Genomic DNA, 26,088 nt, shown 5'->3' with positions numbered 1-26,088 from the left:
AAAATCTGGCTTACACGCCTACTACTCTACCAAAATTCTATTTCTCCAGGTCACCGTCGGCCTTTTTTATTTCTAGTTATTTTCTACATGAATTCTCAGATGCAGTTAATAAAAACAAAGATATCAAAGAAACCCTCCTTCCTTGGGTTTTGAACTCCACTTCTCCCTGGGTCCCTGGCTTGCTTTTGTCTCCTTAATCTCTTTCGATATTTCACATTTCATATTGTTTTTGTATTTCAATGCTTTCTGCTCTAGTTTTTCAAATGAGTAATCTCAACTACATCCATGAGAATCTCCTACCAGCCAGAAGCAGAAGATTCAAATATTCCCAATCTCTAAATCAAGCAGGCAGCTTCTTTTTTCTTCCCCTCTCACATTTTCAATAGGATACTCTGCTAGCAAATTAAACCCAACACATAAAAACAGAACTCAGAGGCTTCTTCACATGAATTTTCAACTCAGCAGATTAAATAGCAAGAAATTCAGTGCAAATAAGAGCAGCAGCTGCTGTTAGGGAACTAGGGACCAATTTACTACTTGACCATATCAGGGCACAAGCCCCTTGGCCACTTTCTGGAGCAGGAAAATTCTGATTCAGTAGATCTGAAGTGGAACCTGGGAGTGTGCATCTATACAAAGCACCCAGAGTGATTCCGATGAAAGTAAGCTCTGGATCTTGTTTTCAAAAACATACAAATACAGGTCCTACAGAGTAAAATTCTAACTCCTTAGCATGTCTTCCAAGGCTCGTCATTATCTGACTGACCCATAAGTTCCTAACTAGCCAAAACCCTCACAAATACCCACAGACCTTAACATCCAACCACGTCAGGTTCTACCATTCCCCAAAGAGGTCATCTTTTTCACACAAACGAAACTGGTTCCAGACTGCTGGGCTCTACCATTATTAACTGTGTGACAGACAGCTAGATAACTAACTGTTTTCTGCCTCAGTTACCTCGTCTGTAGTACCTATCTCTTAGGGCTGTTGTGAGGAGTAAACAAGTTAACACATGTAAAGCACTGAGAAGAAAAAAAATGACACCAAAGTATTCTATAAATATAAGTTGCTTCATTAATAATATTATTTCAATGATTATTACTTCTATAAATAGACTTATTTTCTGAGAAAACACCCCCTCTCCCCTCAATATTCAAATCTCTGAAGCAACTGCCTATGAAACTTCACGGAGAAGGCAATGGCACCCCACTCCAGTACTCTTGCCTGGAAAATCCCATGGACAGAGGAGCCTGGTAGGCTGCAGTCCATGGGGTCACACAGAGTCAGACACGACTGAGCGACTTCACTTTATTTTTTCACTTTCATGCATTGGAGAAGGAAATGGCAACCCACTCCAGTGTTCTTGCCTGGAGAATCCCAGGGACGGCGGAGCCTGGTGGGCTGCCGTCTATGGGGTCGCACAGAGTCGGACACGACTGAAGCGCCTTAGCAGCATGAAACTTCAAAAACTCGGGCAGACTTGGGTGTTTTTTCCCCCGTGTCCCATTTTACCTTGACCTTAACTGTCCTTAGACTAAATGTACAGACCAAACATTGTCATCTCCAAACCCCCACGGCTCTGCCACAGTAACTCAACAATTAAATAAATTCTGAATAAATGAACAGATCATATCTTTTTCCAAAATTACTTAAAAATAGACCATGCCATTCCTAGACAGAATACCTACCATGTAGTAAGCAGTACTCAAATATTTGATAAAAATCAGATCAGCAAATGTGGTAACCAGTAGTTCTCCCTGTGGGTACATACCACTGTACATGCGTCAGTCCCTTTCATCACATTCTTTTCACAGGCTTTTTGTGATGTATAGAAGCAGAACCGGTTCTGAACACCCAGGTCATGGGTATTCTCTTTTCATTTTCGAATCTACACAGTGAGAGTGTGATACTTAAAATTATTACCAGACCTGATCGCATGAGCTGAAATTCAGTAACACAGTATAGGAGATCTCTGAGATGCTCTGAGAAATGGAAGCAACAGTTAGGTTCACAAAAGAGCAGGCATGTTAGCTTTTCAAACTGATCAGTAGTTTAACTATTTTACCTGCCATGAGAATGCTACACATGAAAAGTCTTTATTTAACTTACTCCTATCTTGAAAGTATGGAAGAAGGAATGTCCGTTCGCCTAGAAAAAAAGAGGCAGGGGTATAGAAAATGTTTCATGAAAGGAATAAGCACGCTTTATCCAAGGCCTTCAGTGGAAACCCTGTGAGTGTATATGACCTCCCTTCTTCCATTCCACTCAACATGAAGACACAAACAGGTTGCTCTCACTCCGGAACACAAGGCTCATCTTTCCCACCAAGGAAATACATTGTTGATACGAGGCAATTTACACCACACTTTGTGTGTTTGTGCGAAGTGAATTCAGTAATGTCTGACTCTTTACGACGCTATATACTGTAGCCCACCAGGCTCCTCTGTCCATGAGATTCTCCAGAATACTGGAGTGGGTTGCCATTTTCTCCTCCAGAGGATCTTCTCGACCCAGGGATGGAACCCGATCTCTTAAATCTCCTGCATTGGCAGGCGGGTTCTTTACCACTAGCGCCACTTGGGAAGCCCCCTTTACAAAGGTTCAAGGGTGAAGATGCTTGCCCAATAAACACTGAGTTTCTCAATAATATGCATGTTCCCATTTTCAAAGCTTATTTTGATAATCTTTAAAGTTATACTTTTAGCAAGATCAAAAGTGATGATGCTTTTTGCTTGACTTTAGGGAAGTGGCTGAGTCAGCAATTTTCTATGCTTAAATATTACACTATTGGTTGAAGGCAGGAGGAGAAAGGGACAAAAGAGGATGAGATGGTTGGAAGGCATCATCGACTAAATGGGCATGAGTCTGAGCAAGCTCCAGGAGTTGGTGATGGACAGGGAACCTGTTTGCTCCACGGGTCGCAAAGAGTCGGACACGACTGAGAGACTGAACTGAACTGATAGGTTGAATGTTTAGACTTGTAAGTAAACCATCTTTTCAACAAGGATGAACTTGAGAGACTTAAATCCAATTTTGATTAGTAACCTAGATGCATCCTTTATTTATAGCATTAACAAACTATACAGTAAGAGCAAAATCATTCTTTTATACTGCCTTAGTTAAAAACAAGTCAATAGCTTATTTAAATAAAGTTCTACTTTTCTCTTTAATCGTAACCAAAAATAAGAGGAGATTACAAGTACAATTCCAACAAGACATGAATATTGGACAGAGAATGCCAGGTCATCACTATTAAGTTTTTGTTGTTCAGTCTCTATAGTCATGTTCGACTCTGCAACTCCATGGATTGCAGCCAGGCTCCTCTTTCTTCCACTATCTCCCAAAGTGCCCTCAGATTCACGTCCATTGAGTCAGTGATGCTATCTAACGATCTCATCCTCGGCCACCCCCTTCTCCTTTTGCCTTCAATCTTTTCCAGGATCAATCTTCTCCAATGAGTTGGCTCTTCGCATCATGTTAAGTTAATTATATACAACTACTACCTGACACCTTCACTAGATTATATATATAATTTCCATATTTCTTCCCTCAAAGTCTAATGTTTAAAGTTTTCTCTTCTGCAAAGTTTCCAGCTATAACTAATTCAATACTGTTTTGATAAATATTCACTAAAAAGGAGACGGGCTTCCAAGGTGGCACCAGTGGTAAAGAATCTACCTAGCAATGCAGGAGACACAAGACACAAGGATTCAATCCTTGGGTCAGGAAGATCCCCTGGAGTAGGAAATGGCAACCCACTCCAGTATTCTTGCCTGGGGAATCTCATGGACAGAGGAGCCTGGTGGGCTACAGTCCATGAGGTCGCAGAGTCAGACACGACTGAGGATACATACAAAAACCTTTATCTTCACCATTTTAGATCTAAGCTCAAGTTATAAATGGTTTTAAAGTTTAAAGGTGCTACAAATTATTTGCATAGCATGACAAGGCTGAAAAGTTGAGCATGATGAAATAATTCTGTAACTGAAGCAAGGCTTTGCAGTGATAGGAAAACATGTTTTAAGAAAACATTATAAATACTCAGAGAAATACCTGCAATAAATATTAAGATATTGCCTCACCAACTTTCTCCAGTAGTTGAGGTACACAAAATCAGTTCTCTCCAAGACACCTGCTTGTGGGATATCAAGCACAATTCTTAATACCATCTGAAGACCCTTCAGGATCCAGCCTATCTCCTCTCATCCTTTTGTTTCTTCACTCTCTCTGTGCCTGACAAAAAAAGAGAAAAAAACAAAAAACCCCTCTCTCAGTTCTTCCCCCTTCCCTCTGTCTGGAATTGTCTTCCTCCTCCTGTTCCTTTTTGCCCAACTCATCCTCACCCTTCAGATCTTAACTCAAATGTCACCTCCTAGGAATAAGCGTTCTGATCAAGCTCACCAGACCTGGGCAGACCATTCAGAACACAGCAGTTGCCCAGTTTGTAATTATGCCCTTATTTATGTGATGTGAACATTTGCTTCCCCCATGAAATCTGTGAGATTAGAAGGCATCTGCCTTCCTCATCATAATTTCTCAGTACCTACCATACAGCTAGCACCTAGTGGGAACACTGCCATTATTTGTGGAATGAATGTTTACTTCAAATGTATACATCTTTTTATCTTCCAACTCAGAATAAACTTCTTCACATTACTTAGCAAATATGACTTGGTTTACAACCTGAAGAGCGCAGGAGAAAGAGCATGAACTTTAGAATATGCCTTTACCAAGCCACATGAACCTGAGAAGATGAAACTGGCTAACTTTCTCCTGCTTCTTTGTTAGGCGAGGTAATATCTATTTTCTAGTCAGTCTTGTCAATGACAGTTACATGGAAGATGTGATGTGGAAAAAAGAAGCTTGTGGCATGGAAGGAGATGATCCAAAAAAAATGATTTTTCAACTTCCTCCCCTTCCCCAAAATTCAAGCATGAGAAAAGGTTTTTTAATAAGTCTGTAATGGACATCCACAAGGCCTCCTAGCTCATTGCAAGAAGAAATCCTTGAACTTGTAGAAGGAGAATCCCTTCTCTCAGGCTGATCAGAATTGCCGATCCCTCTTTGAAAGTAGAAAAGAGAAGTCACTAGCCTATACCTTGGCATCAGTGGTTGGTTCAGAGTGATTTGTTCAGAGTAAAGCCTGGAACTTTTATTTAATGGTTTGGGAAGTGACACTTGCTCCTCCTGTTTGTGGATAAGGAAGCATATAGCCATAGTTTCTGTTGGTAGACTCCTAAAACCCATGGTGAACAGAGAAAGGCAGAGCTTAGAAAATTTCACAGACAGAGACAGAGGCAGGACTCTGATCAAAACAATCTTAAGTCTCATTATCAATAAACTTCATGGCAGGGACAAACTTTTACAGTTAAAGTTAGCATAAAATAGTTTTGTTTCTTTTGACCAAAATCATCTTAATTTGGACATGGATCTATTAAACTGCTTGAGTTACTTTAATGTAAACATGTACAAGCTATTTAAATTAAAAACTAATAGACATTTGGGTTCTTCCAGGTAGCTCAAACGGTAAAGAATCTACCTGCAATGCAGGAGACCTAGGCTCGATCCATGGGTAGGGAAGATTCCCTGGAGAAGGGCATGGCAATCCACTCCAGTATTCTTGCCTGGAGAATTCCATGGACAAAGGGGCCTGGTGGGCTACAGTCCATGGAGTCATAAAGAGAAACGACTGAGTGACTAACACACACACAGCAAATATACAAGTGATTTATTTAGGGTTTTAAGTTATATCTATAATTTTAATAGAACATATGACCTGAAAGCAACTGTAATACATTAGATACTGTACACTGAAAGCTGCAAGCAATTTATTTTTTTCTGTTTGTCAAAGATTTCTTTCAAGTATAACATTTTTTTCTTTGTGGTAAAATGATTTTTTTTTTAGTCTTTCATGGGCATTTGATTTCTTATTTTATTTGAATACATCTACATGTATGTAAAATTGGATTTGGAAAGCTGTAGTCCTATCCATTGCTCTTGGGAAGTCAGCAATGAAACAGGAGACTTTCAAACTGTAGAACAGTATTTCCTAATGCTTGCTAAAATCAATTAGCCTTTCACTCTTCATTAAGCTTTTGAAAAATGATTTGTTCTCACAAGATTAATGTGGAAAGTATAATTATTTGAAAACAAGGGTAATGTACTTAAATCTGACATATTTTGACCACCAAGTTAATTGATTACTAGATATTCAATTAGCAAATGCAATTCATTCTTAAGCCAGTGAATATGTAACTAAAAGACAGCCTCAAAGTAACAAATATTTAACACAAAGAGCACCATGTGGATGGTTTAACCAAGGAAAAGTGGCGAGTTTAACAAACCAGTTACAATCAGAATACCTGTTTTGAATATATGTCTAAATACAACATGTGGATTTTTCTTGGAAGCAGAAGGCCAAGGCAGATTCTACTGACCACAGATCCAATGAAACAAGAATGACATCCAATTGAGTCAAGTGATCAGGAATATTTAATCATAGCTATCTGTTGAGATACTGTTGTTCCTGTTTTAATATTCTATTTTCTATCAAATAGATAAGAGTTTCATCTTTCTTCTTTCTTTTTGAGCTGTCTCTAACTTTCAGTTTTGTAGACACTGTTTTTAGAAACTAAAATGAAACATTTAGAAAAAGCATCTAGCTCTCACTGATCCTTCCAGAATTCAGAAACTCCTAATGAGTCCCCTTATGTTTCATGAGCATAGTTATTTTTACAGCTTCAATAAGAATCTGCCTCTCTTTTTTACCAGGATATTACTGGACAAAGCCATTGCGTAACCAAAGCTATCCTGAGAATATCATATTTCAAAATGATTTTCATTTAATCAGAAATGACAAGCAACTACTGAGGGACAAGAATTGACTTTTATATGGAACTAATGCTTACAAATTTCTGCCAGGAAAATTGCTTGGCTGGTAGATTCCCAGAGTTACAGCAGGTGAGAAAGGTCATTTTCTGGCAGGACCCAACTAAACAGCTACTCATCCAATTACATAGGTACTGAAAATGAAATCTGTTGTAACGTGTGTCTTGGTTTTGTTTTTCCAGCCTCAGAGAAGCAAATAATAGAGGCTTTACAACTCTAATCTAAGATTTCTTATGAAAAATTCTGGAGGGAAGTTAAATTCTATCACCTTACACATGTATACCTGTGGCGGATTCATTTTGGTATTTGGCAAAACTAATACAATTATGTAAAGTTTAAAAATAAAATAAAATAAAAATAAATAAAATAAAAAAATAAAAAGTAAAAAAAAAAAAATTCTATCACCTTAATAAAACATGATTCTAGATCTACAAGCTCAAGGAGGCCTCTATGGCCAATTAATACTCTTGTTGATGCTTTTTGTGATGAAGAATTACCTTTGGGAATTACTTATGATCAGAGGAGGAATACTAGAGGAAAAGGTGTCAAAATCATGAAAATGGGCCAAAAGAATTCTGAGTGTTTTCCACTGGAACAACGGGCATTGTTCAGTGGGCCCTGCAAATGAGTATCTGATTCCTAACGGATTTTTAATCACCTCAGATATTTTTCTACTCTACAGGGATAAAAGTTTAGCTGTAAAAAAAAAAAAAAACCTGATCATAATGCAAATAATTTGTCTGTAGCATTACAAATGAGATTTTTCTGATAAAGAACATGTATATCAGTAAATCAAATATCTGTACCTCCAATTCTCATTTGAATCATGTGAACATAAACAAAGAAGCTTAGGCATTTATAAATGAAGGTCTCTTTATTTCATATTTAGGTGTTAAAATAATAAAGTCAACTTCATAAATACTGCGGAGAAGGCAATGGCACCCCACTCCAGTACTCTTGCCTGGAAAATCCCATGGACAGAGGAGCCTGGTAGGCTGCAGTCCATGGGGTCGCTAAGAGTCAGACACGACTGAGCAACTTCACTTTCACTTTTCACTTTCATGCACTGGAGAAGGACATGGCAACCCACTCCAGTGTTCTTGCCTGGAGAATCCCAGGGACAGGGGAGCCTGGTGGGCTGCCGTCTATGGGGCCGCACAGAGTCGGACACGACTGAAGTGACTTAGCAGCTTAGCAGCATAAATACTGTACACTTTATCTAAAGTACTTTTGGGTCATTGAAAAGTTAGAAGGAACTAAAATGTTCATGAACAGGGAATGGTTAAACAAATAATGGTGTATCTCACTCACAGGTGTGTCCCATGTATGCATGCTAAGTTGCTTCGGTCATGTCCAACTCTTTGTGACCCCAAGGACTATAGCCCACCAGGCTTCTCTGTCCATGGACTTTTCCAGGCAAGAATACGGGAGTGGGTTGCCATTTTCTCCTCCAGGGGATCTTCCTGGCCCAGGGATAAAATCCCTGTCTGTTAAGACTCCTTCATTGGCAGGAGGGTTCTTTACCACTGTTGCCACCTGGGAAGTCAAGGTCCCAGAAGCTCAAATTACGCATAGTATCTTAAGATGTGGGCTTCTCACATGGCTCTAGTGGTAAAGAACCCACCCGCCAATGCAGGAGACGTAAGAGATGCAGGTTCGAGCCCTGGGTCAGGAAGATCCCCTGGAGAAGGAAATGGCAATCCACTCCAGTATTCTTGCCTGGTGAATCCCATGGACAGAGGAGCCTGGCAGGGTGTGGTCCATACCGTTGCAAAGAGTCAGACACGACCAAAGCAATATAGAATGCATGCATGCATCCTAAGATATGTTCAAAATTTATGTACAGCTTCCCTGCCATGGATACATACTGAATCACTCTTAAAATCACAGAATAAGTATTTTATGTCTTATCAAAGATAAACCATCTAAATCCAATTAACTTAAGTCTGTTTATAAGTCTGATTTTAGGTGACATGAATAACAGTGTCTCTCACTCATGGAACAGACTTTTTTTTAAATATATGAAATAGATTAAGAGAAATAACTTGGCCTATAATGTGTCTGCATGAAACTAATCATTGTTGTGGAATTTTATTGTACTATATGATGTTCTAAATGAGAGAACACAGGAGTCACATTGCCTGTGTTTATTATATATACATGCAAAGGGTTCAAGTACCTTCATCTATAATTCAACATGCTCAAAATTATGAAAATATTACACTTGATATTTGCAATGTTGATTATAATATCTGAACAAACAACAAAAGGCACTTGAAGATCTTGAAATTTCAATATTTACAAGCCATGCAAACATGTTTAAATAAATTACAGAAACTATTCTGCTTAGCTAGCTCCCCATGAGCCACACAAATGTACACTGGAATCCTATTCCAACACTATCAAGTGAGAGGAGCGACCATCAATCTGACTTACAAAAATATTCTTCCAATCACTACAAATCCTTCATGATGAATTTCCATTGCACTAATACATTACAGTGATACTAATGATATTGAGACTCTAGAATACAGTTTGTCTAACACATGGGTCTGCATAGATAATCTTTTGAGGATTTCAATTTAGGATGGGCAGAAAGATCTCACTCTCTTAGCTTCCCCTTCTAGGCAATGCCTGGCTAAAGAATGAACCTGTGTTTGGGTATCCTTGATTTGGGTGCTGTGAATTCACTGAAGAAAATGGGAAAACTCCAGCACCAATGGAAAGTCACTTCTCTATTTCTAAAAAGTGAGAAAACTCTTCATCCCAGGTAAGTCAATGAAAAAGTTTCTCAGGGCAAAGAATGCAGAGAAAAGCAAAGCAGAGAGGGAGAGACAATTAGCTGTCTTTGTTCAGTCAATCTGCGATGTTATAGAAAATGTACACTAACTGTCCTGGGAACATTGCAATTTGGCTGAGAATTACACAGTTCTAAGGACAGAAATAGGAAAGGAGAATCAATTTTATACAACAGTAAATACGTTAGTGACATATTGACTTGTTTGAAATGACTGTGATTATTTCTGCACATAATTCACTTATATGCCTCCTTCTGTTATCATGTAGGACTATGTATAATCATGATTACTGTGATTAATGTACTCATCCAGGGATAGCCTAAGGCAAATGAAGAACTAGATTCTCTGCTTCTGCACCATCACGAAGGTCTTTTCTTTTCTTTCTTCCCTTTCCTTTTCTTAAGAAGGCCAGTGAAAAGGAAAATGAAATTTCCTTTATGAGATTTCCCAACCCCCAACTTTAGTCAAGAGATCCTTCATAAACTATTACCATGTTCACATATACTAACTGAAAAGAAGGTAAATGTCCATATGGGATCTGAAATAAAACATCCATAAAAAAGACAGATAAAGTTCAAAAGTAAAAATTTTTGTACAACTCTTTCTATATTTTTGCATTTAACATCATTAGTTCATAAGCTGCCACAAGATTTTCCAACATTATTTTCCATAGCAAATTTTGTCACTTAAGTTCATTTTCAACAGTGAAGTTCTCAGTTACTGTCCAGAGTGTGCGTGAAGTGAGGAAGTGCTCTCCATGGTACAAGGCGACTTAAAGAAGGCTTTTGGAGGTAGAGGTCACACTTGAGAATACACCAGAAGCTGATGAGTACTACAGATTTAAGGAAAAGATGAACAAGTGTGAGGACCAGATATGTAGGGAATTGTAGAGAATCTGACTTGGTAAGAAAATAAGTAATCACACTGAATGTGAAAATGAAACCTCACAAGGTAAGAGATTGGAACAGATAACAAAGCCACAGATTCTACCATAAACACTGACAAAAGCCCTTTTTTATGTACAACAAACTGTGAGGCGTATGATTGATACGCCATTTCCTAAATTATTTAACAACTACCTTTTCTGACCCTGAGTATCGTTAAATTGAAATCTAAGCAAACATTTATACAGGCTTCCCAGGTGGCTCAGTGGTAAAGAATCCACCTGCCAATGCAAGAGACATGGGTTCAATGCCTGGGTCCAGAAGATCCCCTGGAAGAGGAAATGGCAACCCACTCCAGTGTTCTTGACTGGAGAAATCCATGGACAGAGGAGCCTGGCAGGCTACAGTCCCTAGGGTCGCAAAGAGGCGGACACGACCGAAGGGTCATAGCTTTCACGCACGCAAACATAAAGAATACTGGAGTGGGTTGCAATTTCCTTCTCCAAGGTTTCCTTACAGACCCAGGGATCGAATCCAGCTCTCCTGCATTGTAATCAGATTCTTTACCATTTGAGCCACCAGGGAAGCCCATAACAGCTGTTACAGCTTAATATAATTATTCAAAAAATGTCTTACAAGAATATTAAGTTAAAGTCAATAAGGCAAACATTTTAAAGTTTTAGAAAAACTATTTCAAAAAGAATTTTAAAATATAAAGCTTTCTAAGCCATGTAAAATTTTCGAAAAGTATTGGTATCACAACAAACTAGTGAACATAACAAAAAAGAAGCAGACGTAAATACAGAGAACAAACTAGTGGCTACCAGTAGGGAGAGAGGAGCGGGGGCAACACAGAGGCAGCGGATTAAAAAGTATAAACTATCAGGTATAAAATAAATGATAAGGATATACTGTACAACATGGGGAATATAGCCAATATTTTATAATAACTATAACTGGAATATAACCTTTAAAATTGTGAATCACCGTACTGCATACCTGCAAGTTATATAATATTGTACATCAACTATAATTTTAAAAACAGTGACAGTACTAGCAACTGAATTTTTAGTTTATTTTAAAAGTCAAGTTGCCCACCAGACAGCCCAATACACACCATCTGTTATGTCAGGAGCAAGCTTTTCATCAACTTTGAATGTCATCTATGAGCACAGATCGGAAATTTAAAAGCACTTTTATTTGAGAATTAGTCACAATTTCATTCCTATCAGTTTGGTCGCTCAGTCGTGTCCGGCTCTTTGCAAGCCTATGGATTTCAGCACACCAGGCTTCCCTGTCCATCACCAACTCCTGGAGCCTACTCAAACTCATGTTCATTCATATAGTTACTAAAATATATATATATAATATGCTGAATCAAAACTATTGTATATCATTTGCATTTGTCATTAAAACACAATTTTTACCACTTTGTTTTCAAAGCCAAATTACTCAACAAAATATTGAATGTTTCCAGAGTAGTCCATTAATTAGCATTTATGCAAATATCAGTCTGCCTATCAACTATTTCTATTCCGAATTTCTTTTAATCATGTTTAGCAAGTCTGTACAAAACACTCTCAGAGGGAGTCCCTTGGACAGCAAGATCAAACCAGTCAATCTTAAGGGAAAGCAACCCTGAATACTCAATGCAAGGACTGATGCTAATGCTGAAGCTCCAGTATTTGGTCACCTGATGAGAACGGCCAACTCATTGAAAAAGTCCCTGATGGTGGGAGGGACTGAGGACAGAAGGAGAAGAGGGCATCAGAGGATGAGATGGCTGGACAGCATCATCAATGCAATGGACATGAACTTGGGCAAACTTCGGGAAATGGTGAGGGACAGGGAGACCTGGTGTGCTGCCGTCCATGAGGTCACAGAGTCGGTCACGACTGTGTGATTGAACAACAACAACAAAACACTACTGGCATTTAGAGCAAACAACACTGGCTTTAAAACTCACGGGTACCATGCACTCATTCCGATAAATAAGTACTTTATATGCTTTGTGTTTGTTAAGATCCTCTCCCATATTGTGTGTATTTTATTTTTCCAGATTTGAATTCCAATGTTTCTTAGGGGCAAGCACTAAATTATTGTCTAAATTATTGCATTGTATTTCCATTACCAGCAAAAATGAGTAAGAAACCAAACATTGTTCACATGTTAATCCTTTGGGAAAATTAATAATAATAAAGATCTCTGTCTCTTATCTGAATCCCCAGTAGCCAGATGTATCTTGAAATTCAGAGTTTTTCACATTATAGAACAGTAAGAGAGTGCATATTTTACACCTTACCATCAAAACCAGTAATACATACAGAGGAAGATGCATAAATGTTCCCACTATAAATAACTTCATGTCAGTTCAGATTAGTTTGTCACTAAACATGGGCCAGATTTGCAAAGTAATTCTGCTTCAATTTTCAGAGTATTTTAGATTTAGCAATTCTGAGTATTGAATTTGTATAACTGGAATGTATCAACTTTTAATATTTTAAAAGCATGACTCATGAGGCCACATTCTGTAGTTAAGCAGTCACATAACTGATTATAATAAGAAATCTACACACAAATACCTAAGCATTGAGTCCTATACTTTATGCTTTCCCAATAACTATATCCAAAAAAAGAGAAAAATATCTAAAGGAGATAATGGACATTTCCCACCATCATAAGATCAAGATGAATATGTCTTCACAATGGAAAGGACAAAAAGCTGTCTGGTGGTCCTTTATTCAAGGTTCAACAAGCACATCTTTCTTCTTTAGATACAGATAAACCTGAGATGTCTGCCAGATTTACATGGGCCAGACCTGTACAGACAAATGCACAATGCTATGAGTTTTCTGTTTTACGTGTTCATTTGACTCAAATCCAAGAGACGAAGGTGCTCATTCTTTTGGACAAAGAGCAAAAATAATTAAACAAAGAAATTCAAAATGGAGAGAGTCTGTTTTGATTTCACTCTCTGAAGGCCAACCAAAGGATTTAAAAAAAAAGCTTTGGAAATGAAAAAAAAAAGGTATTCATAATATGATCTGTACTTCACAGAGTGTTCAAGTGGAACAGAAATTAGTAATCACCTCATGTACACCCTCATTTTACAGATTAAAAAAAAGTGAAGTCGCTCAGTCATGTCTGACTGACTCTTTGCGACCCCATAGACTGCAGCCTGCTAGGCTGCAGTTGTCACCACCAGCCTCATTGCCTGGGATGGGAGACTGCTAGGGACCAACCCCAGGTATGCCTAACTTCTGCTGACAACAGGCATTAATGGAGCACCTTCTGGGAGCTGACTTTTACCCTCCCAGTTGCCCCTTACCCGGGATGCTGAAGGGGTGGGGCCGGGCTGACTGCATCTATCCAACCTCCCCTGCCTTCCTGATCGAACTCTGCCTATCTTGGCATGTCTGTCTGCAGTCCCCTTGCTGCAGAATCTCCTACTAACCACAGGCCACCTGGGACATGGCGGAGAAGAGGGTGGTAGGGATAGGGAGGTGTGGCTGCAATGGGATTGATAAATGGGCAACCAAAGAAGGGTCAGACTAGGCTTTGAATTTGGGTTTGTGCAACAAGCTACAGGAATTGGGAGCAGCAAGCATACACCTTCTGTGTGCAGCCTGATGCTAGGTGCGGTGCAAGAGAAGAAATCCAAGAAAAACTATCTGTGTGTGTGTGTGGAAGGGTTGTGATCATGCCTCTAGACCAAAGCAGCTGGTCTCATCTTCACAAGGTCAAAGAGACAAGGACTAGGGCCAAGTCTTCCAGGCTGAGAACACCCACCAACTCAACCCAGCCTCACTCACCACCCTGCCCCACCCGCCCCAGCCAACCCAGCACCCTAAGCCTCAGTCCCTTGAGTTTCAGCCACTGGCCTTGGGCCTCTATGTGGAGCCAATCCCCAGTGTCCAGCTCAGGCTTCACAAGAGTTTCTATGAGCATTGTTCAGGCCCTGTCCATGGGATTCTCCAGGCAAGAATACTGGAGTGGGTTGCCATTTTCTTCTACAGACTAAGAAACACAAATATACAGGGATTCGTTCAATTCCAGGCGGAACCAGAAGCATAGCTAGGATCTCTGACATCCTCCTTTAAGTCTTTTGGAATTTTAGGATTTTGCACACTGAGCTTCATTATGGCAAGAAACTTCTAATTATTTTGAAACAAGATCTAAACTCTTTCCTTAAAGTACTCCTGAACATAGAAGACAACAGAATAAAGTCACAGTCCCAAAGTTAGCCCCCCTTCCCGAGGTATCCTTTCCCTCACAGGTTACATCTTGGCTTCTAAGTTTATGCAGTTGCTTCTTCAACTGTTGTATTTCACCTTTGATCTTCATAACAAAAGAACATTTTCATATTCTAAAAGTATAACTTATTTTCAAAGGAAATTATTTAAAATATAACAAAAACATCTCAACAATTTTTGTCAATGAATAAATATTTCATCTGCTAAAGTACTGGTTAATAAATCAAACATAACAGCTCTGTCATAGAAGTAGGTTTGAGATTTATAGAATTACAGAAACTAACAAAGAAAAAAATTGATAAAACTAAGACAAAATCCAGTTAAAATCCATCTACAATCCATGCTGATGACTTGAAGTTTTGTTTTTCAATCTCAAAAGAGGAAATATAGCCAGGTGCTTCCCCTAATCAATAAGAGACAAGCTAAAACACTCCATCATACCTCAGTTAATACATTTCCACATGTATTCACTTTAAGAAAGTATCGGAAATGTTTATTTGTCTATAAATGGATTCTCAAATGAATCTAGCTCCTTTCTTCTCCCATTTTACATTCTGAAATAAATTCTGTTCAAGTAACAAATATTTTTTAAAAGCAAAGAAATATTTCAAGGCTAAGCTTCATAGTACTAATGCATACTTTTTTTTTTCCCTTTTAAAAACAATGAGGATTTTTATGTTTAAAGTCTGCAAGGTGACAAGAAGGATACTGAAGTTGTCATCAGTGTCAAGACAGAGTCCAAATTTACCGGTAAGAAAAGGAAGGAAAAACATTCAAGACAGCTAATCTGGAAATATGGATGGAAAATGCCTGCAGGAGATATTCATACCTAACCAAAAAGAAATAATTCAAAAAGAGTTAACTTTCTGAACTGCAAAGAGAGATAAAATTTACTCTCATAACACTCAGAATTATAGGCATAAAAATGGACCATCTTTCCGGGCCTCTCATTTAATAAATGAGGGAATTAAGATCCAGAGAGGTCTATCAATGAGCCCTTAGTTACACAGCATTTGGTCCAGAACTTTGCTCTTCTTTGGTCCTGATGTCTTTCATTACATTTTATCATTTTTCACAATTATTAAATTGAATCTGTACAGCATATTTATTAACATTTATATGTAGCACAACACCAGCTCTTGCTCCAAGTCAGACGTCATTCAATTTAAACAAATTATAAAATGTATTTAATAGCCAAATGTGAAAAAAAACATTATTGTTCCTTTGTACATTGTTTCCTTAGCAAAGCAACCTTTGTGAATGGAGATAATGTGCAATTCTATTTGGCATCAATTTTGCAAATCTATATTAGTTATCAAAGCAAAGATCCTATAATGTTGAGGTGACTATGGAAAACTTTTACTTGGTTCAGAGTTGTGAAAGCAGTAAAAGCAAAAATTTATGGATTTTTTTAAATGAATGAGATTTTCACTTTAGAAGAGGGGTAATTTTCAACAACTGCACATTTACATGTACACCACAAGACAGAAGCAAAAAATTATTACTATCACATAACTAAGTACGCATATGAGAAAAAAGTTTAAATCTTCAGTCACTTTGAATAGAAAATGAGCTATTGGTTACTTTTCTCTACATTAGTGAAGAACTTTTGTCTCATCCCAGTAAATAGTTTTCAAAGTAACATCTAGGTGTCCCTGATATGAAAAGGATATGGAAAAACTCTAAAATATTTCATATAAAATTTCATCTTGAGTACTATCAAAATCATATCCTATAAATTTCCACAGTGTTTTAAACTTTGCTGGAGAAGCTATCAATTCAAAAATATTGCATTCCTTGATATTAAATTATTAAAAACATTAAAATGGTAGTTTTACTTCTCTCTTACAACTATTTCTCTATCAGGCACTCTCGGGAAAGAAAAGGCAACTAATTAGCAGAAGGGTGTAACCAAAAGTCCCATATGGGTGTCAAAAAGAACAAGAAAAAACAAATCTGTGTAGTTCTTTAAGAACTGAGGAAACCATATTACCTTAACTCTGAAAGTGTGATTCCTAAGAAAACAAGGGCCTGACAGGAAATAAGACAGTGTGACAAACAGCAAAAGAGGGAAGCTGAGATAATCACCAATTAAACTGCACTCAGAATGGTAGAGAGAAAAGAGTAGAAGAATGGGGTCAATTTTAAAAGACTGTAAGAGAATATCAAAAGGACAAAAGTCGATCAGAACTCAAAATGTTAAGATCAGCAGAATCACTTTTACCATTTTAAATGACTTGGTTCCTAGACACTTTAAAATTCACATCATTCTTACGCCTCAGCCTAATTCAATGTATCCATTCATCACTCACACCCACTCCGTTTTCTAAAATTGCAAATATCAATGAAGTGTCTTCACTGGACATTGTGATTTAACAAAGGAAACAAGATATTGGCATAGAAATATTCATTAAAATGTAAAGGAAAATAGTTAAGCCTTAACTTACTTCCACCTACAAAAATGGCAGAGAACTAATGAATGCGGGAGTTGGTCCTGTCTACTCCAAGCGTTATTTCTCAAATACCCACTCACTTAAACAAAGCACTCAAATATTTTAAACCACTCTACCAATCACAAACATGACTCTGAGAAAGCAATTCTAAGTGATTATCCCATGATAACTAAAAAATACTACAAAATAAAAGAAAACTTTTAAAAGCATGGAAGAGAGGCTTTGTAAACACAGCAAATATTAATAAACCCTTGAGAGAAAGGACATTCACATTCAGAGTGAAAAGAAAGAACAAGAAACTGCATTCAACAATTAGTTCTCACCACTCATTCATAGAGTTCAGTATTCATTTAACCAAATATGGACTAAATGATTATTGAGCACCTACTCTGTGCCAACACAGCTGAATTAAATAGATAGGAACCCTGAATTCAGGAACTTTCTAGCTCATTGAAGGAAAACACAAAGAAAATATCACCCAAATAAAAAAAAATTATTACAAATGCTCTGAAGGAAAGATTCACCATAAACTGGAGCATAAAACAAGGGCATGTGACTTGCCCCATGGTGTGGGGGAAGGCAAGTTTCCCAGACAAAGTGAATTGGGCAGAAATGTGTAGGTGAACTAAGGTAAAGGATTGGAGTTTCAATGCACTACTCTCTTCAAGATTTTCATTTTCTAGCCTTTAGCTTCCAAACTAAGTGTAGAACCCAGACCTCTTCTTGGGCAGAAACTGCATTTTCTTCATAGATATATCTGCAGTTACCTATAGCCCATGGCACAGCAGAAGGTGCAAATCATAATATACCTAAAAACATTTTATTGAAAAGAACTGACTATAAGCTACAAGTAATGTAGATTACCTCACGTGTTTTACTTTTTAGAAATATTGTCCACATCTGCCATTGCAATAAGTTTGACCAAAGCACCTGACATAGTATCTACACACACATGCACACACATGAAAAGAGGGATATAGCTTAAGTGGATCAGTTCAGTTCAGTTCAGTTGCTCAGTCATGTCCGATTCTTTGAGACCCCATGAATCACAGCACACCAGGCCTCCCTGTCCATCACCAGCTCCTGGAGTTTACCCAAACTCATGTCCATCGAGTTGGTGATGCCATCCAGCCATCTCATCCTCTGTCGTCCCCTTCTCATCCTGCCCCGAATCCCTCCCAGCATCAGGGTCTTTTCCAGTGAGTCAACTCTTTGCATGAGGTGGCCAAAGTATTGGAGCTTCAGCTTTAGCATCAGTCCTTCCAATGAACACCCAGGACTGATCTCTTTTAGGATGGATTCGTTGGGTCTCCTTGCAGTCCAAGGGACTCTCAAGAGCCTTCTCCAACACCACAGTTCAAAAGCATCAATTCTTCAGCGCTCAACTTTCTTCACAGTCCAACGTTCACATCCATACATGACCACTGGAGAAACCATAGCCTTGACTAAACGGTCCTTTGTTGGCAAAGTAATATCTCTGCTTTTTAATATGCTATCTAGGTTGGTTATAACTATCCTTCCAAGGAGTAAGCGTCTTTTAATTTCATGGCTGCAATCACCATCTGCAGTGATTTTGGAGCCCAAAAAAACAAAGTCTGACACTGTTTCCCCATCTATTTGCCATGAAGTGATGGGACCAGATGCCATGATCTTAGTTTTGTGAATGTTGAGCTTTAAGTCAACTTTTTCACTCTCCTCTTGCACTTTCATCAAGAGGCTTTTTAGTTCCTCTTCACTTTCTGCCATAAGGGTGGTATCATCTGCATATCTGAGGTTATTGATATTTCTCCTGGCAATCTTGATTCCAGCTTGTGCTTCTTCCAGCCCAGCGTTTCTCATGATATACTCTGCATAGAAGTTAAATAAGCAGGGTGACAATATACAGGCTTGATGTACTTCTTTTCCTATTTGGAACCAGTCTGTTGTTCCATGTCCAGTTCTAACTGTTGCTTCCTGACCTGCATATGGGTTTCTCAAGAGAATCAGTGTCCATCTTTTGCAGAGGAAGCCAAGGCCAAAGGGAAGTAGAAGTGAGTGCAGGGACTGGGCAAACAGAAGGGAGTATGTGGCACATGACAGCCAGGGCTGATTCACCTCGCTTCCAAATGGGTCTACAGCTCTTTGTACAAGGAAGAAGCTCAAATGCTCTTTACAAAAGGGGTAAGTGGTCACAGTAATTCTAGAGCCCTGCTGATAGGGAGCTGAGGATAAAATGATTACTATAAACCATTAACAGAGCAGTGCTCTGTCATTCACAAAATTACTCCTACATAGTAAGTACCTGTTTCTCCTACAAACTTCAAAGTCCCTGAGAAACCTGAGATGGTTTTTATTTATGGTTATAAATGTCACCATAGCATGGGATTACCTCATAATTTTTTGTGGCTTCCTGGTACCTCAAATGGTCAAGAATCCGCCTGCAAAGCAGGAGACCTGGGTTCGATCCCAGGTCTCCCGGGAAGATATCCTGGAGGAATGCATGGCAACCCACTCCAGTATTCTTGACTGGAGAATCCCATGGAACCAGAGGAACCTGGCAGGCCTACAGTCCATGGGATCACAAAGAGTTGGACAAGACTGAGTGACGAACACTTTTTTTTCCTATATATACATATGTCCATTCTTTTTTCGGATTCTTTTCAAAACATAGGTTATTACAGAATATTGAATAGAGTTCCCTGTGCTATAAAAGGGTCCTTGTTGATTACCAACTTTACACACAGTAGTGTATATATTTTAATCCTAAACTCTTAACTGATCTTCCCCACACCCCCACTTTTCCCCTTTAGGTATTACCTCGTCCTTAAACTACCGAAGGGAAAGTAGTTTCCATGGCACACTCTTCTGTGGTTGTTTCCACAGAAAGAAATAAAGGAAGCTGGGAAGTATTATTCTAAGATGTGAATTTCCTCAAGGGGCACCTCAACCCTTCGCCTCCAAAGAAAGGAGTCTTGCCTTTTGCATTCAGAGTGTCCTGGCTTCTGCCCTTTGGGTGAGACTCCCCTCTCTGATACTGAAATCAAATCTGAGGTACTCATATCAGGAAACACCTATTTATAAAAGGGGAAAAGAAATAAAGGCAACTAATTAAAGTTTATGCATACTTCTTTCATTCAATATGTTTCACTGAACTTCTTTTATGTACCAAGCACTTCACTAGGTCATTTAATAAAATACCCTGAATTCACTATTACTGTACAGTTTAGACTCCAAAGTTTAAAAACACTGCCAAACTCACATCCTAACAAGGGAAAAAGTGAACCTTCAAACCCAGATCTTTTTGACACACAGCTAAACAAGAGAATTTTTTTTAAGCTAAGAGGTAAACAACTGGAAACAAAATGGCATAGCTCTGGAATTGTTGCTGTTGCTTAGCAGCTAAGTCATATCCAACTCTTTTGGGCAAATTTAATTCAGATGACCATTGTATCTACTACTGTGGAAAGAATCCCTTAGAAGAAATGGAGCAGCCCTCATAGTCAACAAAAGAGACCGAAATGCAGTACTTGGGGGCAATCCCCAAAACAACAGGATGATCTCTGTTTGGTTCCAAGGCAAACCATTCAATATTACAGTAATCCAAGTCTATGCCCCAACCACTAAAGCCGAAGAAGCTGAAACTGAATGATTCTATGAAGACGTATCTTCAACAAAAAAAGAACTAACACCAAAAAAATGTTTCCTTTTCATCATAGGGGACTGGAATGCAAAAGTAGGAAGTCAAGAGATATCTGGAGTAACAGGCAAGTTTGACCTTGGAGCACAGAATGAATCACGACAAAGGCTAACAGAGGTTTGTCAAGAGAACGCACTGGTTATTGTAAACACCCTCTTCCAATAACACAAGAGACACCTCTACACATGGATATCACCAAATGGTTAATACCGAAATCAAACTGATTATATTCTTTGCAGCTGAAGATGGAGAAGCTCTATACAGTCAGCAAAAATAAACCAGGAGCTGACTGTGGCTCAGATCATGAACTCCTTATTGCAAAATTCAGACTTAAATTGAGGAAAGTACAGAAAACCACTAATCCATTCAGGTGTGACCTAAATCAAATCCCCTACGATTATACAGTAGAAGTAACAAATAGATTCAAGGGATTAGATCTGATAGAGTGCCTGAAGAACTACGGATGGAGGTTCGTGACATTGTACAGGAGGCAGTGATCAAGACCATCCCCAAGAAAAATAAATGCAAAAAGGCAAAATGGTTGTCTGAGGAGGCCTTACAAATACTGAGAAAAGAAGAGAAGTTAAAGGCAAAGGAGAAAAGGAAAGATAAACCCACCTGAAAGCAGAGTTCGAAAAAAATAGCAAAGAGAGATAAGAAAGCTTTCCTCAGTAATCCATGCAAAGAAATACAGGGAACAATAGAATGGGAAGGACTAGAGTTCTCTTCTGGAGAAGGCAATGGCACCCCACTCCAGTACTCTTGCCTGGAAAATCCCATGAACAGAGGAGCCTGGTAGGCTGCAGTCCATGGGGTCGCTAAGAGTCGGACACGACTGAGCGACTTCACTTTCACTTTTCACTTTGATCCATTGGAGAAGGAAATGGCAACCCACTCCAGTGTTCTTGCCTGGTGAACCCAGGGATGGCAGAGCCTGGTGGGCTGCCATCTATGGGGTCGCACAGAGTCTGACATGACTGAAGTGACTTAGCAGTAGCACCAGAGATTTCTTCAAGAAAATTAGAGATACCAAGGAAACACTTCATGCAAAATAAAGGACACAAAAATAAAATAAAATAAAGGACACAAAATAAAGGGCACAATAAAGGACAGAAATGGTATAGACCTAACAGAGGTAGAAGATATTAGGAAGAGGTGGCAAGAATACACAGGAGAACTATACAAAAAAGATTTTAATGACTCAGATAATCACGATGGTGTGATCACTCACCTAGAGCCAGACATCCTAGAATGCAAAGTCAAGTGGGCCTTAGGATGCATCACTACCAACAGAGCTAGTGGAGGTAATGGAATTCCAGATGAGCTATTTCAAATCCTAAATGATGATGCTGTGAAAGTGCTGCACTCAATATGCCAGCAAATGTGAAAAACACAGCAGTGGCCACAGGACTGGAAAAGGCCAGTTTTTATTCCAATCCCAAAGAAAAGCAATGCCAAAGAGTGTTCAAACTACCGCACAATTGTATTCATTTCACATGCTAGCAAAGTAATACTCAAAATTCTCCAAGCCAAGCTTCAACAGTATGTGAACCGAGAACTTCCAGATATGAGCTGGATTTAGAAAAGGCAGAGGAACCAGAGATCAAATTACCAACATCTGTTGAATCAAAGAAAAACCAAGAGAATTCCAGAAAAACATCTGCTTCACTGACTATGCTAAATCTTTTGACTGTGTGGATCACAAGACACTATGGAAAATTCTTAAAGAGATGAGAATATCAGACCACCTTACCTGCCTCCTGTGAAACTTGTATGCAGGTTAAGAAACAACAGTTAGAACCGGACATGGAAAAACCGACTGGTTTCAAATTGGGAAAGGAGTACGTCAAGGTTGTATGTATACTGTCACCCTGCTTATTTAACTTATATGCAAAGTACATCATGCGAAATGTCAGGCTGGATGAAACACAAGCTGGAATCAAGACTGCCAGGAGAAATATGAATAACCTCAGATATGCAGACGACACCAGCCTTATGGCAGAAAGCAAAGAGGAACTTTTGACGAAGAGCCTCTTGATGAAGGTGAAAGAGGAGAGTGAAAAAGCTGGCTTAAAACTCAACATTCATAAAACTGAGATCATGGCATCTGGTACCATCACTTCATGGCAAACAGATGGGGAAACAATGCAAACAGTGACAGACTTTAATTTCTTGGGCTCCAAAATCACTGCAGATGGCGACTGCAGCCATGAAATTAAAAGATGCTTGCTCCTTTGAAGAAAAGCTATAACAAACCTAGACAGCGTATTAAAAAGCAGACACTACTTTGCCAACAAAGGTCCGTCTAGTCAAAGCTATGGTTTTTCCAGTAGTCACATGTGTATGTGAGAGTTGGACCATAAAGAAGACTGAATACCAAAGAATTGATGCTTCTGGACTGTGGTGTTGGAGAAGACTCTTGAGAGTCCCTTGGACACAAAGGAGAACAAACCAGTCAATCCTGAGGGAAATCAGCCCTGAATATTCATTGAAAGGACTGATGCTGAATCTGAAGCTGCAATACTCTGGCCACCTGATGTGAAGAGCAACTCATTAGAAAAGACCCTGATGCTGGGAGAGATTGAAGGCAGGAAAAGGGGATGACAGAGGATGAGATGGTTGGATGGTATCACTGGCTCAATGGATATGAGTTTGAGCAAGCTCCAGGAGATGATGAAGGACAGGGAAGCCTTGTGTGTTGCAGTCCACAGGGTCGCAAAGAGTCAGGACATGACTGAAGTTTCTGAACTGAATTGCATCCCACCAGACTCCTCTGTCCTTGGGATTTCCCAGGCAAGAACACTGGAGTCAGCTGTCATTTCACACTCCAGGGAATCTTCCCAGCTCAGGGACTGAACCAGCATCTTTTGCATTGAGAGGCAGATTCTTTATCATTGAGCCACCAGGGAAGCCCAATTGTGGAATAACCGCATATAAAGCATCAAAATTGTCTCCTATCTAAAAAAGATGAATGGAAACAAATACCAGAGGAGTAGGTGGCATTGCTAGAAACAGTTCAGTCTCTAAGGGAGGCTTCGACAGTCTGATTTAAGGGGAATCTTGCTTATATGCACAGAATTAGAAAAACTAAGCAGAACTGCTTACAAACTGATAAGGCCAACATTAGCACTGCCATATTGAAATACAAACACCGACAGAAAAGAACATACTGATTATATTTTAGAAAGACTGGCTGAGAACCTAACAGATCTTCTACTGCTATGGCAACATAACTAAAGTGTAAATACTTGTTTTAGCACCAGTGTGGCATAATGCATAAACAATTTAAAATGTGTGCAATGGAGAAAAACAATTAGTAAACTGATGCATTACCCTTTAATTTACATTGTTTAGCCCACTCATTTTGCTTTGGTTAAGAGCCATTATTAGCAGTAAACTCATGAAATTATGTTTGAATTTCTGAGACATGCTCTGATTGAACATGTACTTATGTTAGGAAGCAACAGTAAGCCAATACTTTCTCAGATTAACAGTGATGATAAGCAGTAAAATCAATTACAAGATTTTTATTTTAACCTAGATATAAGTATTTTATTAAAAGTATAATAGTTAAATAATTCACTAATTGCTTTTTTTACTTTAGACATTAGTCAACATTCACTTCCAGTTAATACACATACACAGACATTATGTAAAACGCTTTATGAAAAACAACTAAATTCATTTAACTGGTATTAAACTACAACCAATCAAAAAAAGTTTCAACATTTTAACTCCAATTATAAAAATAAAAAAAAGAATATCACATACAGCCAAAATTACAGTATGTATTTCTTTCACACAAAAAATTAAAACAAATAACATAATTACATTATTCTCCACTAATAAATTGTGGACAGATGGGGAGAAGAGGACAGAATTATCTAATATTTCACCATATATTCAAGAGCAATCATCTCTTTTGGACACAACTGTGATTCCTACTCATCTACACATCAATTCATAAATATCAATTCATGTAGCTGCAAATTCATTTTTTGAACCAATCAACTTCCATCTGCAATAAAGGATAACCAAACTGATTTCTACTTTTGCTGTGCTGGCACACAACTGTGTCATTTAAAAGGAAACAAAGCGACACATTTGATTAGTTATAATTTATTTTATTTTTATTTTTTAATTTTTTTTATTTTTAGCTATAATTTATTTTAAATGCATCTACTGAAAAGTAAGCAATTTGCATGCTTTATAAGGTAGGTAAGAGTAAACAATTTCCTCACATACAATATAATTTCACTGAGCTATATATTTGTCTGTCCAATCCAAAAGCAGAAAGGAAAGGCATGTAATCTAAACAGACAACTATATTTTTAAGAATTTCTACGGTTGGTCCTGAAGAATAATTATAAGAATATCACTGCACAGATGTATGTGGACCCAAAGAGAGTAATTTCTCCCGGAGGATTTCAAATACTCTACTGAAACTTTTAAGTGAAACTAAATTTCTCATAAATAAATCTTAGAAAATTTTGATGTTTCTAGAACTTAATATTTCAAGAATTATTTTAAACTCTCCCAATTTCCTGAAGGGGCTTCTCAGGTGGCTCAGTGGTAAAGAAACCACCTGCTAATGCAGGAGATACGGGTTCGATCCTTGGTCTGGGAAGATCCCCCATGCCACGGAGCAACTGAGTCCGAGTGCCACAACTATTGAGCCTGTGCTCTAGAGCCCAGGCAAGAGCCACAGCTGTTGAAACCCACATGCCCTAGGGCCTGTGCTCTGAAACAGAAGCCACTGCAATGAGAAGCCTGTGCAAGGCAACAAAAGAGCAGCCCCCATTCGCCGCAACCAGAGAAAAGCCTGCACGGCAACGAAGACCCATCACAGCCAAAAATAAACAATTACAATAAAATTATATTTTAAAAGAGAACTTATTCTCACCTCTAGAATAACAGTCACCAAGGATAAAGGTACTACCTCCCATGCAAAAATTATAAATTCAATGGATCACAGAGCTTTTATAAAGGGCTTCCTAACTTTTCCTGTTATAGGTATGAATGAATGAGAAAGGAGGGCAGTTAAGAGATTTATTTGATATTACTTAGCAAGAAAGTGATAGAATTAGGCCCAGAATCTAGTATTCAAGCAAGCCCAAACCACCAAATTACATATA

The 26,088-nt window shown here is 38.5% G+C and overlaps 1 protein-coding gene across 7 annotated transcripts in view; it reads right to left on the bottom strand.

Moving 5' to 3' along the window:
• PARP8 (poly(ADP-ribose) polymerase family member 8) overlaps positions 1–26,088 on the bottom strand; it is a 198,097-nt gene that overhangs the window by 105,635 nt on the left and 66,374 nt on the right. The window lies entirely within an intron of this gene.

The sequence above is a fragment of the Bos grunniens genome, chromosome 20 (genome assembly GCF_055505025.1).
Source record: "Bos grunniens cultivar Pamir isolate PY7600 chromosome 20, Bosgru_T2T1.0, whole genome shotgun sequence".
Taxonomy (NCBI): Eukaryota; Metazoa; Chordata; class Mammalia; order Artiodactyla; family Bovidae; genus Bos; species Bos grunniens.
The sequence above is the reverse complement of the archived record's forward strand: the minus strand, read 5'-3'. Positions and strand labels throughout refer to the sequence as shown.